The 22,653-nt window shown below is 40.8% G+C and overlaps 1 pseudogene across 1 annotated transcript; it reads right to left on the bottom strand.

The window, feature by feature from the left end:
* Positions 1–19,619: 19,619 nt before the first annotated feature.
* Positions 19,620–21,362, bottom strand: LOC100590881 (annotated as a pseudogene). Its single transcript, XR_004028755.1, has 2 exons — positions 20,262–21,362; positions 19,620–20,189 (listed from the first exon to the last, which is right to left on the bottom strand). The product of XR_004028755.1 is annotated as an RNA-binding protein 39-like (transcript).
* Between the last annotated feature and the right edge of the window lie 1,291 nt (positions 21,363–22,653).

Here is a 22,653-nt window from a genome sequence, read left to right on the forward strand (position 1 = left end):
ATTTGTAGTAAGGGCATATTTTAAAAATCATGATTTAAGACCTTATGAATCTCAGCATTTTGGGAGGCTGAGGCAGGCGTATCACGAGGTCAGGATATCAAGACCATCCTGGCTAACACGGTGAAACCCCGTCTCTAATAAAAATACAGTACACTAGCCAGGTATGCTGGCGTGCGCCTGTAGTCTCAGCTACTCGGGAGGCTGAGGCAGGGAGAATTGCTTGAACCCCAAAGGCGGAGGTTGCAGTGAGCCGAGATTGCGCCACTGCACTCCAGCCTGGGCGACAGAGCGAGACTCTGTCTCAAAAAACAAAACAAAACAAAAACCAACAACAAAAAAAGACCTTATGGAAGTGATTATGGGACGAAGGGGGTAGTGGGAGTAGAGTCCTCTTACCCAATAACCCAATATTCAAGCCCATTTCTTTTGCTATGCTGTTCACTGGAGAACGTGGCCATGTTTTTAGAAACTTATTTTTTGAAACCTCTCTATTCAAAATATTTTGTATTTTTCCAACAGTTTCTTCTTTTCTTCTTTCCTCTTTTTCTTCCTTCCTTCCTTTCTTCCTTCCTTTCTCTCTTCCTTTTTAGGGTGAGAAAGAATATGTTAGAGGTATTATCCTCTCATCTATCCTAACATTTAACTACTAGCATCCTTTCAAATTTTCTGTAATGTAACTCTGCATGTTACACTTGAAAGTCATAGCGAAAAACAACCTCCAGAAATTGAAGTTATCTTTTCCCATTAACCACTCATGGCTAGACCTGATTATATCATTGATTTCAACTGAGATTTAGAATTTATACCCTCCTAGAATGGCTTGTGCCTTGCAGAAGAGATTCTAGGTAATCAGCTATGTATTTGTAGAATCTTATTTTATGTAAAGGAGATTTTTAAATAAAAGCATAAACATTTCCATAACTGGAAACATTGTCAACAAAGTAGTTCTCCAAAATCCACTCAGCAACCATCAGGGATCCGGTCCCATCACATTTTCTTTCTCAAAATTAAATTTAAAATGAACGAAGAGGCAGATTGGCAAGGGGCCCAGCATCCTTTACTTGTGTCAACTATCCCCCACACCCCATCCGTTGCTTACAGTCTGTCCTCTTGGACACCTGAAGGCCACTCCTGGTGTCAGTCAGCTTGCTGCTGCATAGCTGCCATCCCTCCTGGACTCCTCAGAGCCTCCAAGGGCCCTGGTCCCCTCTGTCTGCCTGCTGTTGTTGGCTGTGTTCCAGTGAAATCTTGCTGGCCCTAGACTACTGTGACCTATTTGAAGAGCACACTCCCCCAGCTAGCCAGATGAGGTTCAGGCATCCACCTCCCTCACAGAATTATAAATCCCACTCCTCTTCCCAGTCCTGGGGACTCCATCTCAGAGATAGAGGCATGTCCTCTTCACTCCTTGAAACACAAATAAGTGGTCATTTTGTAACTTCTACCCCACTGTGGTCCTTTGCTTGTATGGGTTGGGGGAGGGAGGGTGACAGGGTCTTGTCTGTTGCCTAGGCTGGAGTGTGGTGGCATGATCACAGCTCACTGCAGCCTCGACCTCCAGGGCTCAAGTGATCCTCCCACCTCAGCCTCCTGAGTAGCTGGGACCACGGGCATGTGCCACTACATCTGGGTAATTAAAATAAATTTTTTTTTTTTAGAGACAGGGTCTCACTATGTTGTCCAGGCTGGTCTCGAACTCCTGGGCTCAAGTGATCTGCCTGCCTTGACCTCTCAAAGCACTAGGATTATAGGTGTGAGCCACAGCACCCAGCCCTCCTCTGCTGTTCACTGGAATGATACCAACTCAGCAACGGGGCTCTTGGCTTTATGTAGGTAAGAAGATATTATTAACAGTTATGCATGTCTCTAGTAAGAAATTGAAAATGTCTTTACAATAAGTATAGTTAGTTAGTTAGCATTTTTATCAGTCAAGGTCCTTGAGGAAACAGATGTGACCAATAGGTTACAGATGGCACACTCAAGGGGTGATTGATGAGAAAAAGATCCTTTTATAGAATTGTGGACAGGGTTAATGGAACCACCAAGGTTGGTGATGCATGCCAGGGACTAACAAAAGTAGGAATGCATTACTACCCAAGGTTTAAAGGGGCAGGGAGAGGCCACCGTTACTGGAACCTAGAGAGAGCTCTTGCTGTGGGAGAGGGATTACCTGTCCGTAAAGGAGACTGTGACTTGTAGGAAGGTAGGGTGGGGCTGGGATGCATTTCCTGACTACTCTCCTCTAACCCTCTGATTTCCTGTGAGTGCTGCCCCTTGGCCCAACTCAATCAGAAACCAGGGTTATGGTGAGCCCAGGTGCTGCATTACCACAGAGGTCAACCCAGGGCACAAAGAAGGAATGAGAAAGGAGAAACATGGAGCTGGAAGAGCAAACTGAGAAAATAGTCAGCAGAACATCTTTTAACACAATAGAAACCACTAAACGGATGAATCAACTGAGTGAGTATTAAGAGAAATAAAGGCTGGATCCTGGTCAGTAGAAAAGGTAAAGGAGAAAGAGATGAATTAAGGAGTAAGGGATCCTCTCTTCCTGGCTGCTTCCCAGAGTGGAATTCTAGAAGTTGCAGAAAACTAAGCCCTCCTTTAATTATACCTGTATAAGAAGACATGCTTCCCCAAATAACCTCATCTTCCAATCCACAATTTGAAATGCAGATGAAACAACATATCTCAGGCTTTCAGATGCTTAAAACCAAGCAATCAATTTTCAAATGTAAAGACGAATTGTTTTCCACTTTCTTAATTTGCTGCTGGGGAAGAGAAGGAAGTGTTTGACTTCTCTTCTGCTGCATAACAAGTCACTCTAAAACTTGGTGTAAAGCAACAATTTATCATTTCTAACGATTCTCCAGGTTAATGAGGCTCAGCTCAGGCCATCTTATGCTCCACATCATATAGCTGAGGTCACACATATAGCTGAATTCATTTGGGAGCTTGCTTGGGTGAGAAACATCCAAGCTGGCCTCTCACTCTCTAGGATTTCTCTGTCTGTGGCCTCTCAACACTCAGTAGCTAACCTAAGCTTCCTTATAGCATGGCAAGAGACTTCCAATGAGTTCCCTAAGAGGACATGTCCCAGTGTGCAAGCATTTACTAGGTCTCTGCTTGCATCATGCTTGCTAATGTCCTATTGGCCAAAGCAGGTCACATAGTGCCTGGTCAAACTCAGAATCATTTTGGGTGGGAACTACATGAAGGCATAAGTATAGGGAAATTCAGGGACCACCAGTGTGCCAATCCACCACCAAATAGTAAGAGAATCTGGTCTCTGAAGAACAGGAGGGGTCATCACCAAAGTGAAATGGCACAGAAAGGAATCCAGATATCAAAACTTGCTAAGATCATCCTGTTACCTTAGTTTTATGAAGGCAAATCCATGTTATTCTCAGAAGTTTGTTGCTGCATGTGGGCATGGAGTAATAATGCAGTTCTCTATCCAGGAGAGTCATTACCAGAGAGGTATTGTTACCTGAAAAGGGTCTGGATCCAGACCCCAGGAGAGGGTTTTTGGATCTCAAGCAAGAAAGAATTTAGGGCAAGTCCATAGAGTAAAGTGCCTGATTTCAAGCTATAGCATAAGGCCATAGTCACCAAAACAGCATGGTACTGGTATAAAAATAGGCACATAGACCAATGGAACAGAATAGGGAACCCAGAAATAAAACCAAATACAGCCAACTGATTTTTGATAAAATAAACAAAAACGTAAAGTGGGGGAAGGACACCCTAATCAACAAATGGTGCTGGGATAATTGGCAAGCCACATGTAAGAGAATGAAACTGGATCCTCATCTCTCACCTTATACAAAATATCAACTCAAGAGGAATCAAGGACTTAAATCTAAGACCTGAAACTATAAAAATCCTAGAAGATAATATTGGAAAAACCCTTCTAGATATTGGCTTAGTCACGGATTTTATAATCAAGAACCCAAAAGCAAATGAAATAAAACAAAGATAAATAGCTGGGACTTAATCAAACTAAAGAGATTTTGCATGGCAAAAGGAACAGTCAGCAGAGTAAACAGACAACCCACAGAGTGGGACAAAATCTTCACAATCTATATATCTGACAAAGGACTAATACCCAGAATCTACAACGAACTCAAACAAATTAACAAGAAAAAAACAAATAATCCCATCAAAAAGTAGGCAAAGGACATGAATAGACAATTCTCAAAAGTAGATACACAAATAGCCAACAAACATATGAAAAAATGCCCAACATCACTAATGATCAGGGAAATGCAAATCAAAACCATAATACAATACCAACTTACTCCTGCAAGAATGGCCATAATCAAAAAATTTTTAAAAAATGGATGTTGGCATGGATGCAGTGAACAGGGAACACTTCTACACTGCTGATGGGAATGTAAACTAGTACAGCCACTATGGAAAACAGTGTGGAGATTCCTTAAATAACTAAAAGTAGAACTACCATTTGATCCAGCAATCCCACTACTGGGTATCTACCCAGAAGAAAATAAGTCATTATACGAGAAAGATACTTGCACACACATGTTTACAGCAGCACAATTCGCAATTGCAAAAATGTGGAACCAACCCAAATGCCCATCAATTGACAACTGGATAAAGAAATTGTGGTATACATATACGATGGAATACTACTCAGCCATAAAAAGAATGAATTAATGGCATTTGCAGAGACCTGGATGAGATTGGAGACTATTATTCTAAGTGAAGTAACGCAGAAATGGAAAACCAAACATTGTATATTCTCACTCATAAGTGGGAGCTAAGCTATAAGGATACAAAGGCATAGAATGACACAATGAACTTTGGGGACTCGGGGAAAGGGTGGGAAGGGGGTGAGGGATAAAAGACTACAAATTGGGTGGAGTGTATAGCTCAGGTGATGGGTGCACCACAATGTCATAAATCACCGCTAAAGAACTTACTCATGTAACCAAACACCACCTGTTCCCCAATAACCTAAGGAAATAAAACATTTTTTAAAAAAGAAAGTAAAGGAATAAAAGAATGGCTACTCCATAGACAGAACAACCCTAAGGGCTGCTGGTTGCCCATTTTTACGGTTATTTCTTGATGATATGCCAACCAAAGGGTGGATTATTCATGCCTCCCCTTTTTAGACAACATAGGGTAACTTCTTGACGTTACTGTGGCATTTGTATATTGTCATGGCGCTGGTGGGAATGTAGCAGTGAGGACGACCAGAGGTCACTCTCATGACCATCTTGGTTTTGGTGGGTTTTAGCTGGCTTCTTTACTGCAATCTGTTTTATCAGCAAGGTCTTTATGACCTGTATCTTGTGCTGACCTCCTATCTCATCCTGTGACTTAGAATGCCTAACCGTCTGGGAATGCAGCCTAGTAGGTTTCGGCCTTATTTTTCCCAGCCCCTATTCAACATGGAGTTGCTGTGGTTCAAACGCCTCTGACAGTATCAGGGTTGTAGGCTTGCTCTTTAGGTTTGAGGAAAGGGAAAGAGGGGTGGGAGTGGGGAGGGGAGGCCAGAGGAAATGGAAAAATGGAGCTTGAGGTCATTTTGCACAGACTCAAGGTTCAGCACAGAACTAGTGCCTAGCCTTTCACCTCTTGCCCTGGGCCCAGGAAAATGGAGATTAATGGAAATCAGTTTGACAAAATTGAAGGCATTTATTTCACAAGTACGAAGCTCATAAACAGTTTATAATCCTGAGGATTGTGAGTGGATGGATCCCCAGAAAACAATCCCCCTATTTGTGATGTAATGTCTCTTCTCCTCCCAACCAGGTTAAGGTTAGTGGCTGTGGGTTTTCCTCAGATTTCTCTCAGCTCCGAGGAGGTTCCTGGGTGTGGATGTGGCATGTCAGTCTCATACTGACTCCAACTGCAAACCTTAGCGGGGTCTTAGACGTACAGTAGATAATCCAAGTGCATGCTGCTATAAAGGTATTCTGTCTGCTTGTGAGAGAAAGTGTACTCTGGAGCCCACCTGGGGGACTCCGGTTCTTTCCTCAGTGTCCCCTTCTGTCTCAACATGTCCCAACATGATCTATACTTTCTATTTGCCCTGGAATATCAGATGTGGAGGAAAAAGTGTAAACACATAAACCATAGCTATGAAGGAAGCAGACTGAAAATCTTCAGATAAGTACCAGGTTTTAAGCATCCAAATGAAGGTTAAATCAAAATAATCCTTTTTAGGCATTGCCTTTGAGGCCAATTTATGAGCTGCATAAGGAAATCAGTCTTTTTATTTCATGCTTACAAAAACCAAGACTAAAAACAGCATTACTGATCTTGACCACTAACCTTATTTATTTGAATGACTTTTAACTATTTCCATTATTCAAATGGAAAGAATGTGACATAGGCACTTAAGGCAACTCTGAAAAATAATTTTAAAAATTAATTTGAAAAATAATTTGAGTAGAGGTGGCATTATTAGAATAGTTAGAGCCTTATAAATTGCCTAGCTCAATAGGAACCATGTATTTATGTTCTAAGTTCTAGTATGTTTGTATAAATAATTTTTTTCTTTATCTCAAGCTATATTTTATTAAATGGCTAAAAAAGCTATGTCAACCAACCTCTAAACTGCCCCATAATGATCCCTATCTTCTTATATTTACACACTTGAGTGGGGCTGGACTTTGTGACTTGCTTCTCAGAATACAGCAAAGGTAATGGAATATCACTTCTGAGATTAGGTTACAAAAATCTGACTTCCTTTTTGCTTGTAACCTCTTATACACTTCCTTTCTGTCAGAGACCTTGCTCTTGGGGAAGCCAGCTGCCAGGTTGAAGGTTGCCTTCTGGGGAGGCCCATTTGGCAAGAAACTGAGAGAAGCCTCTCATTAACAGCCAGTGATTACTGGAGCCCCTCAATCCAATAATCTGTGAGAACCTGAATTCTGTCAACAACCATGTGAGTGAGCTTGGAAGCAGACTTTCTTTAGTAGAGCCTTCAGATGAAACTGCAGCCCTGGCCCACACCCTGAATGCAGCCTTGTGAGACATCCTGAGTCAGAAGATCCAGCTAAACCACACCCAGATTTCTGATCCACAAAAAGTATGAGCCAATACATGTTGTTTTAAGCCACTAAGTTTTGGGGGTTTTGTTACCCAATAGTAGATAATTAACACAAGGTCACTAGTATGACACAGGAGTGGAAAATTAACACAAGATCACAAGTATGGTATGATCAAGGAAAGAAGCATTTATTTCTACTGTCATCTGCCTATGAAGAACATTATTCCAACACATCCATATACAATTTAAAATAATAAGATTTTACATAGTTAAGGATTCTAAATAGTGAATGAATAAATCTCGAAAAGGAACTGACTAATCAATGGGAAAGTTTCTTCCAAGACAGTTCTAGTAGAAGTGAGTATGATGGTCACCCACAATACCCATTGTTGGTATCATAGAATGTTAAAATTAATCTTTGGGGCAAAGATTGACTTTGATGGCACATTTCCCTTTTTAAATCTCCATTTCCTCTTGAAAGGGAAAGTTGTTTTTTACTGATTTTATCTCATCACATTAAAAGTATTAATTTTCATAAGCAAAATATACTGGAATGGCTTACAGAGAGGGTATTAATTAAAGCAATTACATAAACAGAATCACATCTCTGCTCAAGTCTTATTTCATGCATGAGCTCATTTCATATCCTTTGAAGACAGCTGCTTTTCCAGGAGTAGCTCTAAACCTGCGTCACTATTGAGAGATGACCAGGTTGGCCAATGGCCAGTAGCTTGTTGATAGGAGACTTTCTCCTCTTTTCTGGCCAGCAAGATCATCTGACTGAAACTGTCTTATCTGAAAGTGAGGCAGCTGCATGAAGTCATAGCTCTAATTCAGCCTGGAAACAGCTCATGATGTTTTCTTACAGATTTGGTGAATGACTGTCCACAGAAGGGAGGTCTCACCATCTGAAGGAGGTGTACTTCTTGGATTGAGACTTGGAAGAAAAATACAAGTTCAGCTTCTTCTCTCCCATCCTTTCTTTCACTGATGGCTCCTTAAATAAACTGACTTGTTAGTGACATAGTGATTTCCCTGAGGGTCTTAGATTTTGTCAAAAACACCCAATTTATAAACCTAAACCAAGTAAGTTTACATTATGGGTGTATGTATTGGCAGATTATATGCAAAAAAATTAAAATTACAGCCATGAGTTCCCCTTGTACGGTCCACAGCTAAAGTTCAGATTATGCCAATATTTCCATTACAACCCATAATTCTAAGAGTCAAAATGAGAACAAGGAAGAGAATACCCCACAGGGGTCTGAGTATCTCTGAGAAGTGTAGCTTGGTGATTTTCCTGACTCAGACTTGGATGCAAATCTTCAAGCAAGTCAGAATAAAGATCAGATTTCAAGAAGACTCAATAGCTCTTGAATGAGAGATGAAATTCCTGATTTCTGTTGACGCAAGTCTGGTAATTTGCATTTCTGGCAGTCCACCACCCTGCTAGGCCTTCTGGGGCTGTCACTGAGGAAACTTCCACAGTTTTCTATTGAATCTCTTGTATGAGAACTTTAGAGAAGAGCTAAGAAATCTGTTTCACTGGGGAACTTAAAGACTGTTATGGAATTATTTGGGGCTTCATCAGGGTGAATAGAGTGTCTCAAGACAGCTCTCTGCTGTCCTAAATGTTGATGAATGAGAGTCCTCAACAAATGCCCATCTGATTCTGACCACTGATGAGAACTCCGCATTGTCTTGAAGTGACTGGCCAAGAGCAGGTGCTTCCTCTCAGACAACAAGTAGCCCCTTCTCAAAGAGCTGTAGCTCTTAGCTCTGCTTTGCAGGTAAAGTTCAATGATGAACTTTACCTTTACTGCCCTATATGAGGACAGGAGGGGAGCATACCAATCAGAGCTGGAGAGTTGAGAGATTATAGGCTATGCTCAATGGCCAATGGGATAGCAGATTGGATTTATGTTCCTAATTCTTAATTCCTTTCTTGTAATAGAATTATACTACCACATCCTTTGCCATGTGACTTTGCAGTGCTTCTCAAGAGAGTAAGCAGATTATATACCCTGATCCATTGACTTTGGTCTTGGTCTTGGGACTTGGTTCAGCCAAGGAAATGTAGGTAGAAGTGAAAGGGTGTCAGTTCCCAGCTGAAGCCTTAAGAGCTATTGTGTATTTCCTCTCACTCCTTTCTTTTGTATTTCTGCCATCAGCCATGAGAATAACATGCTTGGGTAGTTTCTGGTCCCAGATTGAAAAGAAATAGGGAACAAATCTGAACCCAAGTTGAAGCTTAGAGCTGAGGTCAGCTGAGCCCAACTGAGTTACAGGTGATCTTCAGATCCTTGAGGTAGAAATAAATGTTCATTGTTATAAACCACCAAGTTTTGAAGTTATTGTGGAGAATTATTTCAGCAGAATCCTGACTTATACACCTAGGACCTTCCATCTTCCAATGTTCAGATAATAGGGTTTTCATTTTAGCTGAAAAAGACATTATTTATCATTTACCTCTATCCCTTCATGAGTGTACCAAAGCCCTGGTGGTGAGGTGACAACCCCCTGAGGTACAAGTGTTAGATGGCAGAATCAGGGCCTGGACCCAAATTTCTATATCTCCATGTCATGATACAGCAAAAATTCTTACTTTGCTTAGAAAATGCTTTTCCAATCAAGTAATAATGTTCTATATCTGTCTAAACATTAGATATACAGTGTAATAAAATCTAGCCAAGATGATCTATGGATAGATCAAGCTGAGGAACCAAAATGATTATATACTAGTTTTAGAAATTCTTCCCAGGACATTTTCTCATCAGCCTAGACACTATATATACACATAAAACATAAGGCAGGTGTCTAGTTCCTGAATTCCAATGCTGGATGGGCGAGACAGGAAGAAAAACATTCTATTAGAGATTGGATGTTGATCTGGTCCATCCCATAGTCACCCCTTTTATAGCTTCAGTTGCAAAAATAACTGTTAACTCTTTATATCTGTTTTAATGCAGACTTCAAGGGTAAGTTGAAGACTGTTTTAACACCATTTCCCTAAAGAACTTCTGGAGTACGTAGGGTTCAATGGAATAAACGTGGTTTTCCTTGTAGGTAGCAGGTTGACACAGATGATCTTTTGCAATTCTTAATGCAATATCATTAAGAAAACATGTATTACTATTAGGTAATTTGATGTTTCTTCATTTAAGTAAATACATGGGCAAAATTCCTGTTTTTAAATACCATCTCTTTACCATAAACATATCATCCTATAACTTTTTATTGCTTGACATTTTCCTACAGAATTTAAAAGATTTTGGGAAAACCATTCCAAAGGACACTCACTTCTTACTCATAAAGATGGCCTAAGGTACCCTTCACAAGGAACTGTGACAATGAGGGGCCTTACAAGCTCAGGCTATAGTTCCCTGAAAGGGACATGAAGTGGGAGACTGAGTTCCGTTTTCTTGGCTCCATGTCCAGCAGCTTCTCTCCACCTGCCTGTGGAATAGGCAATAAGTGCACCATGATGGTGGTAAATTACAAATTGCAAAAATTTGACTATCTCTCCCTGCTGCACCCCTTCAGCATCCCCCAGTCTGAAACTCAGCCCCAAAACTCCATGCTGACGTTGTGAGTGGTTGCCACCTATCTTTCACTGCATGCACTGCCTCCTAGATGTTCTACAGAGGCCCTGAAAAATGCAGACATTCTATCCTATGGATGCATAGGTCAGGGTTCTAACAAAAAACAGTTGACATGCTCAAAAAAAGGATAATTAGAGGAGGATTTATTGACAAAGTTAGCATAGGAGAAACACAAAGGAGAGAGCAATTATCTGTAACTCGTAGCAACCAACTTGTTACCACTCAGGCTTGAGGGCTTGAGGGCTTGAGGGGAGGGAATGGTTGCTGGAATAGGGAAGGAGCTGGTAAGTCTTTGAGTTGTCATAGAGCCTGCCACCTGGAAAAGGTGGTTGAGGGATGCCTCTAGCCTGAGGCAAAACAGCAGGAAGGGAGCCAGAGGCATAAATACCCAGATCCCAATTTCCTCTGTCTAACTGATCTTCTGCAGATGCTCTTTATGGGTCAAACACAATTGGAAGCCTGAGGGCATGGGGGCCTTGCTGATGCAGTCCAGAACTGCAGTGTCCTGGCAGACAGCAAGGAAAAGAAGTGTGGAGAGAGGAGCTGAGGGGACAAAGTAAAGATACCTGAGTAATGCATTCATAGATGCATCCTGACTGTCCTCGGATCCTTGGAGACATTTGAGTGCATAAAATGCTTCTAAATCACTCATGTAGAACTCATATCTGGTAGTAAAACTTTTTGTTCTTCAATGACTGACACTAGTGTAAGTCGTGTGGATAATTCCTTAGCTCTTTCAAATATATTTATTTGCAAATCTCTGTACCTTCCCTCCAGATAGTTAACAGTTGGGGGTGTGTAAAGATTATGTGGCTTAAGGTGTGAAACGTGGAAGTCTCTGCCAGGACCACAGTGTAATTCTCTAACTGATGGGCATACCAGGGAACCATTGTCAATCTCTTAAATGTACTAAGATTTTCACTGACACTGCTAGGGATGTGTGTTTCGTGTTGCCGAAGCTTGAAATAATCATGAAAATTTTGCATACAAGTCTTTAACTTTAGATTTCACTTTTGTACCTAGATGTCAATATTCCTTCTAGATAACCACACAAAAACACATTTAGATGTCTCACCTATTGCTTTCAATGAAAGCTTAATAAATGTGGGAGAAGAAACCCTCAAGTGTCCTTCAAAAATATCCGGGAAACAAGGCTCACACCCTTTTCTGAAACAAAGTCGAGTAAGGCAGACATCCAATTCTGTTCCTTTCACCTGCTAAACTACAGCAATACAGCCATATCCCTGAATGGCCCCCTAAAAAACTCAACAAGTAACAGGCAAGCTCTGCCATGTTTATCATCTACAGTGATAAATATGCTACCGTAAGACCATTGTCCCTTGTTGCCTTGCTGCAGAAGTTCAGGATTACTAGGTGATGACATCAGCAGAAGGAATCAAATACTGTATTCAAAATTGGAGTTGGAGTAGGATTAAACTGGATGAAGATAACATGCAAAAATGTCACATTCTGCACATACATATGGTCCTAAGGCACTCTCTGTATGCATAATGTCCGTAGATATCAGGCATCACCTAGGAAAATATAGTTAGTGTTGTGGGACATTCAGATTCAGAATTCTGATGACAAATAGATAATGTGACATTTGTTCTTTAAGCATGTATGGAGTACTTTTGTCCTCAGCATTGTCCTATCTAACAATGGGAAATGCCAAAGAAGGAGACTACATTTGCTCTAAGGAGACAAGGGGGAGATTGATGGTCAGGAAATATACTCTCAAAACACACGGAGCAAAGAAATAAATGCGTGTGGGAGATGCAATCTTTCCTGCCTCAGAAATGTAAAGTCAGTGTGAGTGAACTAAGTCAAAAGAAGTATTGAGAACAGCAGATATGGATGAACACAATGTACATGGATGGAAAGTGGTGGTAAAAAAATTTGTGTGTGTGTGTGTGTGTGTGTCTTTGTATGCATTGTATAAAGAATAGGAACTAATAGAGGGCCCTGGGAGCCACTCCCTTTGCCATTCTTCTTCATTGTTTCCTTACAGTTCTTTCAAATAGGCAGCCCCAGTGCCACACTCTCCATGCAAAAGGAAATTGAGTATAACAAGAAGATTAAAGGCTTGTTTGTTTTTTTAAAAAAGGTTCCGGATGGCCATATTCTTTCCTTCATGCAAGCCAAAGGAACATTTCTCAACACTTACCCCTATGCCAACCACAAAGTCCTAAATTTAATTTTCCCCTGAATCCAATTTTTAAAGAAGAGCATATCCAAATGTTACTTAGAAAGTACCACCAAGGTGTCAGCCTGTGGGGTGGCTGGATCACAGACCTTCAGCTTCTCATATCCTCTAATATCTTGTGAGTAGGCCTTAAAGCAAGCAGGAAAACAGTTTTTTAATTTGAAAAATAGACACAAATGCCAATGCTATGGTAGAATTTGAAAGCTAAAAATAGATGACTAATGTGCATATGTATTGCTTTAAAAGATATACATTTTAAATGAAAATTAACACCTAAATAAAAAATATTGCTGCTTTTTGTATATGATATTGATGGTCTGGCTCCTTAACCTAAGTTAGCCAGTCCAAGGATTGGGATTCTTCAGCAAATAAACAATCCAGGGTGGCATAACTAGAACCATGTGTGGAGTCTTTTACTACACATGGGGTACTTTCTGTTTAATGATTACTCTCCACTGATAGCAGAACTCTCGAGATCACAGGGTATCTTTACTGGCAACGAAGGAAGAAAAGTACTCAGTTTCCCAGGGAATTGTTACACATAGAATTTAGGGAGAAATAAAATGGCGGCTATGTTCTGTATATTATTTGTAATACACAAATAATTAATATTGTTCACTTTCAGTTGCGAATGGACATTTTTAGATGATGTCTTAGTCTGTTCGGGCTGTTGTAACAATGTACCATAGACTGGGTGGCTTAGACAGTAGACATTTATTCCTCACAGTTCTTTAGGCTGGGAATTCCAAGATGAAGGTGCCGGCTGATTTGGTTCCTGGTGCAAGCCCTCTTCTGGTTGCAGACAACCATCTTCTCATTATATCCTCACCTGGTGGAAAGATGATGCATGCTCTTGGGGGGAGTCTTTTTTATAAGGGCGTTAATTCCTTTTATGAGGGCTTTACCTTCATGACTTAATCACCTCCAAAAGGCCCCACCTCCTAATACCATCATCTTGGTTATTAGAGCTTCGATATATGAATTGGGAGTTGGGGGAACTCAAACATTCAGTCTGTAGCCTATGGAAAATGAGGGAAAAAGTACAAACCAAGTTACTCTACTTAATAACACCTTGTGTATTAAAAAATAATTCTCCCTAGAAATTTGATGGCTTTTACTGATTAGGCTTTCTTAAATTATTGGGACAGAGTTTCTAAAGTTAAGACAACAAATGAGTGCTTCGGCTGATCCAAAATTGGCCTGTGGACAAGGTTAGAAGTAGGTATGCATTTATAAACATATAATCAGATAAGAAGCAGATAACGTGTTTCCTTCATTCAAGAAGCACATTCCTAGGAAGAACTAGGGCACCACATCCCATACGTACTCAGAGAAACAGCTGTGACAATTAAGACTGAGCCAGGCAGAAATGCTTTTGGTGAGGAGTCAGCACCTGGCAATTTACCAGTCTCAGGCTAAGGTTAGAGACCATAATCATTCAAACACATGCCTTGGTTGGTTTCTTGTCCACAAGAATCATGGGCAATAAGATGGCTGGGTGTTATACAAGTGAGATTTCAAATACAGACATTCCTCTAAACTTCAACTTTAGAAAAGTCGATCCTACCCTCTGTTCATTCCAGAAAAATGAGTCCCCAATAATTATTTGATAGGACTCAGCAAAGCAGCCAGAAGTTTTGATACGGAGGGAGATGAGTGCTTCATATGAAAAATCACGTAGTGATAATATTTAGATAGTTTATAGACTATTTCAGTGTTTCCATTTCTGTCTTATTGCTTTGAAATGAATATTTAGCCCAGGAATTTCACAGATGGTTATGTGCTCCACTACCTTCTACCCTACCCCCCACTCCCAAGGTTTTTCTCTCACAGACCTGAAGCTCTTGGCAGAAGATCTTCTGAAAATTTGCTTCTGGGAATAATCAAGAGGTGTACTTCAGGTACTATCCATGTGAAGATTCCCAAAATTGTCTCAGCTTATAATACCAGCCCTCAGACTTCCATATTTTACAACTCTGTGCTATTATTATGGGCTTTCAGGAAAGTAAAGGAAGCTTGGGCTGCAGTTTATCAGAAGGTGGCCTTCCTGTCAACAGGGGACCTGCTTGCCACATCTGAAGTTGGGTCATAGGCTGTACAGAACCAGTCTCTGCCCACTTATTCCCCTGGGAATTTTGGAATTATTTGTAACTAAGTAATATGCTTTTCTTGGATAAGGAATCAACTAATTGCTTATTTTCCTTTGTGTTTTGCAAATCTGACTAATGTTGACTCAGGTAGAATATTATAAAGTTATTTATGCGGTGGGTGATAATTACTTGCAAATATATTTATAGTTAGAGTAAAGCTTCAGCAAGTTTATACAATTAAATTATTGAGCCCCGGGTAATGGCTTCTCCTCCTTCTTTTAAAAAATATTATTAATTGTTCTTAGTTTACTGTTAATGAAGATGGTTTCCTGAGTCTTACCTCTTCAGCTCATTACACAGATCATCAATGTGGAAAATAGAGACAAGGGTAATTTATATTTCTTTGTGAAATGTAAATCTGTGATGGCTTGAATCTTGTCTTTGGAATGATTTATGTGTAGAATATATTAAATAGCACAACATTTGGTAGGAAGGTAATTAAAGAAAATAGTCATTATCGCACCAAGCTCAATAGCTACTTGCTGCTTGCTTTAGATACTTTCAGTGAAACTTAAAAATCTGGCAGTTCTTTATTTAAAAAGCTAAAATTTCTAGAAAAAGAATATCATCTACAATTTGTGAATGAATTTATTAGTGATTTTTTTTTTTTCCAGTATATGCCAGCTACTGTTGAACATGCTACAAATTACCTTTGGAAAAGATACAAACTTTAATCTTGTCTTTTCAAATGTTAATGCTAATTAATTAACTTTTCTTTGGGTAACAGGAAATTAGATTTCCCCACCCAAGTTTTGTCTTGTTTCTCAAAATATTTTAAAGTTGAGCTTTACCATCAGTAAATGATTGGTGGTAAACAGGTTTATTTGGGAGGTATGTATTACTTGAAATAGTATTTCCAGGGAAAGTTACTTGGGAATGTATGTGAACAGGTTTCACTGTTGAACAGTCAAAACTTTTTTAGGGGGAAAAAATTTCCACAGGAAACTACCTCTGTGGTAATATAACCCACAGCACACATTTTTTTGTACAATATTACCCATCAACATTGATTTTCATCTACCTTTTTCCCCACTAACAGGACTTGAAATAGTATTTCCTGGGAAAATTACTTGGGAATCTATGTGAACAGTCAAACCTATGATATTTTTAAGTTTTATGAAACCTAAATTCACATTCCTTAGACAGAAACCTTAAGGCTTCTTAACATTAATGTTATGCCAGATTCCTTCAGTGTAAAACAAAAACAAAAATGTAACTGGAATAAAAAGTGCAGGCTGAGAATGTGTGTCGGTGGGGAGAGAAGGGGGTTAAGGAAACCATTTTGGTGGGAAGGAAAAAGACGTTACAGCTGTTAGCTCTCTTCCCAGCCATGGCAAACCGTATATTCCCCAAAGATGTCTGAAACAGTATCTCCCATCTCACACACTCTTCTACAATGTGGTTTGACACTCCTTCCATCATGGAGGGATGGCCATGTCCCCTCTCTGTGAAACTGGATGTGCTTTGTGGCACTATTCAACCGATAAACTATAACAGAAGTCACACAATGAGACTTCTAGGTTAGTTCATAAAAGGCCACTCAACTTTCCACCTTGCTCACTGTAACACTAATGCTTGGCATCCTGGGTCTCACTGTAAACAGTCTAGTCTCCATGCTTTTAGGAAGTCCCACATGGAGGGACTATGTGGAGAGGCCCTGTGACTTCACGAAGAGTGAGAAAGATGCCCATCCAGGTCCTGGTTGCTCCAGTCCCCCACCTATTCCAGCTCTAGTTACTACCTGACTGCAACTGCAGCAAGAAATTTTATGCCAGAACCACCCCAATAGAGCCGTTCCTAAATTCCTGACTTGGAAAAGCTTGGAAAGATAATACAGTGACTGCTGCTTTTTTAAAGCCAGAATTTTGGGGTGATTTGCTATGCAGCAATAACAACTTGCACACTGACACACTGGCTCGGGATGAGGCACTCAGTGGAGTGGGGATGGAGGTGGGGGTGAGGGAGGTTCATCTTTCTGTCTTCCCTATTTTCACCATATTTCCTCAGGGCTCTTCTGCCTCCACACCTAGCTACTGGCCATCTGCTCTCATAAAGGAAAAAAAATTCCTAAACTCTGGCATTTTAAAATTAAAAAGACCCTGCCCTACACTGGCTGGGAGCCTCTTCTCCTAGGTGTAAGGCCAAAGTGATAATATCTCTGTAATCCTCCATGAGGCCTCAAGTTGCAAAGCGCCTAAGAGAACCAGTTGAAGTATGCACATTGTATCAAACAGCAGGGGCAACTCAACCCAACTTCCCTGAGAAAAAAAAGCAGCCCCTGCCTTCAAAAGGCTCATGGTACTATTAAGAGAAATAGATGTGTAAATCATTAGTTGCCTTGAGGGGGAGTACTAGATGGGAGTATGTACAAAGTACCATGGGAACATAGAGGAGTTGGGTACAAGACAGCTTGACTGTATCCTGTCCTGGCCTAGGCAGGTTGCCACAGTTCTCTCTCTTTCCTTCTCCTCCTGTAGCCACTAATTAAAAATTGCTTGTTCCCTAATATGGAGATTCTCTTCAGAATCTCCAAAAAAATTTCAGAGATCTAATATAGAGACTATGTCTTATTCTCAAGCAATTGGGGCAAATGATGATCAAACATATATTTAGTGCACCAAATAGTCATTTCTCAGCTAAGATCAACTCATTTCTGATTTTTTTTTTTTAAATCTCCTTTCTCACCACAGGCCAGTCCTATTTCCTGGTGCAGGCAACAATAAATGGTTGTTGAACTGAATTAATCTTAGAAGTAACTAGTATATTTCCAGAGTTTCATGATCCCTTAACCATAAAAGACAAGCATATGATTATGAAAATAAGGTTAGAGCTCTCACAACTTAGTTTATATGAGAAGGAAAGGCAGCAGATGTGATTGATGATGGTAGGGAGAATGGGAGAGAATGTGTTTTGAAAATTAAAATACATTCCAAATTTTTGGGCTAAGAAAGTTAAATACAAATCAGGCCTTTTCGTGCTAAACTTTGTTTGCACTGGGTAAAGTGCAACTTCCTGTTTTGAAGATTAAGTTTTCGTAGGTTCATAAGGTCTCTTGGGGACTCACTCATCTCCTATCAACATAACATTTGAACCATTTTAAATGTAAATTACAGAAAATATGGACTGGATTTCATTTGCAACACAACCTAAATAAGACAAAGAAAAAAATAGATTTGCAAGTTATTGCAACCATTTGAGAGCTCCACATCCTGGTCAATTTCCATTCTGCTCAACCAGCAGGAGGCCCGCCAGGCCCAGCAGCTGAGCCTTCATTCCTCTGTCAGGACAATGGGCATCAGTTTGACCTCTTGGAATCACTAAAAACAAACACTAAGTTGTGGTTCATCTCCCTGAATTCATTGGGGAGATGCTTCTATGAAACAGTGAAAGAGTTCAAGAACAGAATACTCAAAAAGAACGACAATTCTTTCTTTGGAGTGTAATTAAGAACACAGGCATCTAACAAACAACCGTTTTCTTGTGCAGTGTTCTCACACTTAAGCATGCATCAGAATTCCCTGGAGGGCTTATTAAAACAGGGATGGCTGAGCCCCACGACCAGAGTGTTTGAGTCCATAGGTCTGGGCTGCGGCCTGAGAATTAGCATTTCTAACAAGCTCCCAGATGCTGCTGGTCTGAGGACCACATTGAGAACCACCATTTTGGTGGGCAGACACACAATTGTGGGCCTTCTTCAAGGGGGGTAGGAAATCTGCATGCTTTGTATTCATTTATTCACTGATTGATTCAACAGATTGGGCACATAGCCACTCCATACCCACATAATGGGTTGGATATGATTGGTTTACAATGAATGTGCCAAGGTTTCTTAAAACAATTATTTTGGCTTACTCAAGATGAAATACCTTCATCCATTCTTGTTTACGCTATAGTAATTTTCTTTTCCTTTTTTTTTTTTTTTGCCTTTTTAAGAGACTTTTATTTGAGTGGTTCTTACAAAGATTGTTGCAATATGAAAGTCATTTATTTGATAGAAATATCAAGCTGTCTTGTCAAACACACTGCAGTAACCCAAAAATATACTTCAGAGCTTACAGAGCTTAAAAAGAGCAAAGATTATATGCAACCAGACAAAACCTATTTCTGCATTTCCTATTTCTTTCTCAGACTGCTTTGCTTACCAGATTCTCACTAAACATCTTCAGGAAATGCAGGGATCATTTCGTTTGGAATTTTAAGACACACCAGAACACATAGTATTTACAAAGAAACTTTTACAGATAAATTAATTGAAAAGATAGCATCAAGAAATATTATAATTTTGAAATCCCCCTTTCTTGCCTTGATCAGAATACAAGATGAGATGCTAACCAAACAGCCCTTTAGCTGTCTTGTATTCCCATACACTAAATGTGTATTTCAGAAACCTGCTCAACCATTAGCCAAATATCAACATTAGTGAAATGTGAAATGTAACTGCTGTGTAAAAAGTTAGGCTTCTGAAACATTAAAAACATTACATCCTTGGTCTGCCTTTTTACAGAAAGCACATTTGTTCTCCTAGAGCTATTCCTATAGTTCATTAATTTTTTTGCATGAACATTTTAAAAGGCAGAACAAGAGAACAGTTTTGCATACAGTGAGATTTGCTCTTTAGGGAGAATGAGCACACTGCATTCCAGTTAACATTTTTATTTTTTCAAGGTAACGGGAATTGTATACAAATGACAGTAGATCCTTGCCTCTTTATTTTTATCTAAATAAAAGATAACTCAAGATGAATTCTCAAGAAAGAAGAAAAGCTATATACATAAGGGACTATATCTTCCTTCATCGTCTACTTGGAACCAGTAGTTGTGTTGCTGTCATAGAATCGGAAAACAGGTTGTGGTAAGTTGGAAGAGGTACATATGCTGCTGTTATCATTTTACCAGCAAACCACCTGCCATGCAATGCATTGACAGCAGCCATAGCTGCAGCAATTGATGGGCACTTCACATACACATTGCCCTGAGCTGAATTTTTGTCATTATAAATATGAATAACTCCTCCATGTTTATTACATTCTTCAATCACATCGCCCTTAATCTCTGTATCCCATCCAACTTCTTCTGTTTGAGGGTTAAACATGTTAGAGAGTTGGAAACACTGTGTTGCAAGTGGCTGAACAGAAGCAGCTGCAGCTAAAGCTGAAGCTTCAGTCTGCTGGGAAAGTCTTGTTTGCAAATCCATAACAAAAGAAAATTCTGCCACAGCACCAAATGCCAAAGAGCCACTCATTTGTAGAGCTTGCTGTGCTGCTGGTGGAATCTGCAAACCTGTATCCTCTGCAAGTCTTGCCACTAACTGAAGACGACCAGTTGTTCTCAAATCAATTCTAGTCCTTTCCAGTTCATCACTGTCCAAAAATGAACTAGTACTCGAAGCATCAGCATGGTTCAGTAACATGACCAACTTTCATTGGCCTCCCTGCTAGTTCAAATCCATTAAATTGTTCCAAAGCCTTTTTGGCACATTCTGAATCAGAAAATGTAATAAATCCATATCCCTTGGATCGACCAGTTTCACTGTCTATCATCAGCTGGATACTTTTAATCCTTCCGAAAGGCTCAAAGATCCCACGAAGTGTATCTTCAGTTATGTTAAAATTGTAATGAGTCCACATAAAGCCTCTTAGGTCCAGCACTTCCCTTTTGTACATTGTTTGCCATGGCTGCAGCTCGGTTTTTTTCTTTCTGCCTGTGATGCCCGTACTGTGATTGGCGCTCCTAAAACTCGTTGGCCAGTTAATCCTATTGCTAGAGGCACTGAACTAACACCGACGAACTCCACGTAAGCAATTCCTTTGGAACGTCTTAAATTTCTATCAGAAATCTTCCTCACGTCTCGAGCCTTTCCTACTGTAGAGAAAAACTCTTCCAAATCCTTTGGTCGAATTCCTGCCGCCAGCTGCATACAGAAGACTGTCCTTCCATCTCTTTCCTCAGGAGTTAGATTATCAGTAGGTTCCATCACAGGGTTCTTGTCTTTTCTGAGTGGACTTTTCTTCGGGAACGTCCTATGCTTAATTTGATACTATGAGGCAATCCAGTCTTTCCTCAGATGGCACTGTTAAATTTTGGTCCAGAGTAAGGACTTCTGTAGCGGCCTCTAAATGTTTGATCTTGACTTCTTGAGCGGCTCAGTCGCCTCTCTGCTTTGACTTCGCTTCCTTTCACGGCTTTTGCTCTTTTTCCTTTCTCGATCTGTACTTCGCTTCCGTTCCTTTCGTTTCTCTTTCGTTCACGACTACGACTTCTGCTCTTGCTTTTTTTCCTCTTTTTGCTACGTTCTTCATGGCCATTGGCCCTGCTCAACTTGTTCTCATCCTTCTTGTAAGGAGCCTCAAGCATTGCTTCAATATTAATATCGTCTGCCATCTTCTCTAAACGCCTCTGCCGGCTTTCGGACGCCTGTGGTGCTAGTGTTTGGGAAGAGACTGCGGCTGCTGCCACCGCCGCTGCCGCCGCTGCTGTTGCTACTGTTAAGCCCCTACGCCCAGGCCGCGGGACCGCCCAGCCCGAATATCGGGCTGCGAGGACGGCTAGGCCCCAGCGAATCTCAAAAAAAACAATGGAATTAGAGAAGCCCACGCGGGGCCGGGCGCGCTGGCTGGTGGCTCACGCCTGTAATCTCAGCACTTTGGGAGGCCGAGGCAGGCGGATCATGAGGTCAGGAGTTCGAGACCAGCCTGGTCAATATGGTGAAACCCCGTCTATACTAAAAAATGAAAAAGTTAGCCAGGGGTGGTGGCTGGCGCCTGTTATCCCAGCTACTCGGGAGGTTGAGGCAGGAGAATTGCTGGAACCCAGGAGGCAGAAGTTGCAGTGAGCCGAGATAGCGCCATTGCACTCCAGCCTGGGTCACAGAGCGAGACTCCGTCTCAAAAAAAAAAAAAAAAAAAAAGAAAAGAAAAAGAAAAGAGAAACCCACGCGGGAAGAGCAGGACGGCAGCTTCGGCAGCTCAGGATCCACCCCTGCGACGGCGTTGTTAAGCTCCCTGGAATGGCAGCCGCTGCTTCACGCTATAGTAATTTTCTTAGCACATTCTTTCTTCTGAGAAAGTGCAGAGGTAAACGTCAGCTAGATTAAATTAAATTTAACATCAGCTAAATTAAATCATCATGCATTAATGTACTCCCAATCAATCAAACCTTACTGCATTTAATGCAACAGTTTTGTATGTTTGAATTTAATTCTCTGATGTGAGAGTGCTTTGCTAGTGCTGAATTCTACTAGTTAAATAGTTTTCTCATGAATTCTTATTTATACTCTTAGACGGTCGGCATTAAAATGCAACCAAGGGTCAGTTATTCAAGGGATTACCTTCAAACTAAGAAAAGGCAATGTAGGACTCTCTACTATAATAAAAGTATACTTCTAGCCGGGTGCGGTGGCTCTAGCCTGTAATCCCAGCACTTTGGGAGGCCGAGGTGGGCGGATCACAAGGTCAGGAGATCGAGACCATCCTGGCCAAGATGGTGAAACACTGTCTCTACTAAAAATACGAAAGAATTAGCCGGGCGTGATGGCGGGCGCCTGTAGTCCCAGCTACTCGGGAGGCTGAGGCAGGAGAATGGCATGAACCCGGGAGGCGGAGCTTGCAGTGAGCCGAGATTGCGCCACTGCACTCCAGCCTGGGCGACAGGGCAAGACTCCGTTTCAAAAAAT

This window comes from Nomascus leucogenys, chromosome X (genome assembly GCF_006542625.1).
Source record: "Nomascus leucogenys isolate Asia chromosome X, Asia_NLE_v1, whole genome shotgun sequence".
Lineage (NCBI taxonomy): Eukaryota > Metazoa > Chordata > Mammalia > Primates > Hylobatidae > Nomascus > Nomascus leucogenys.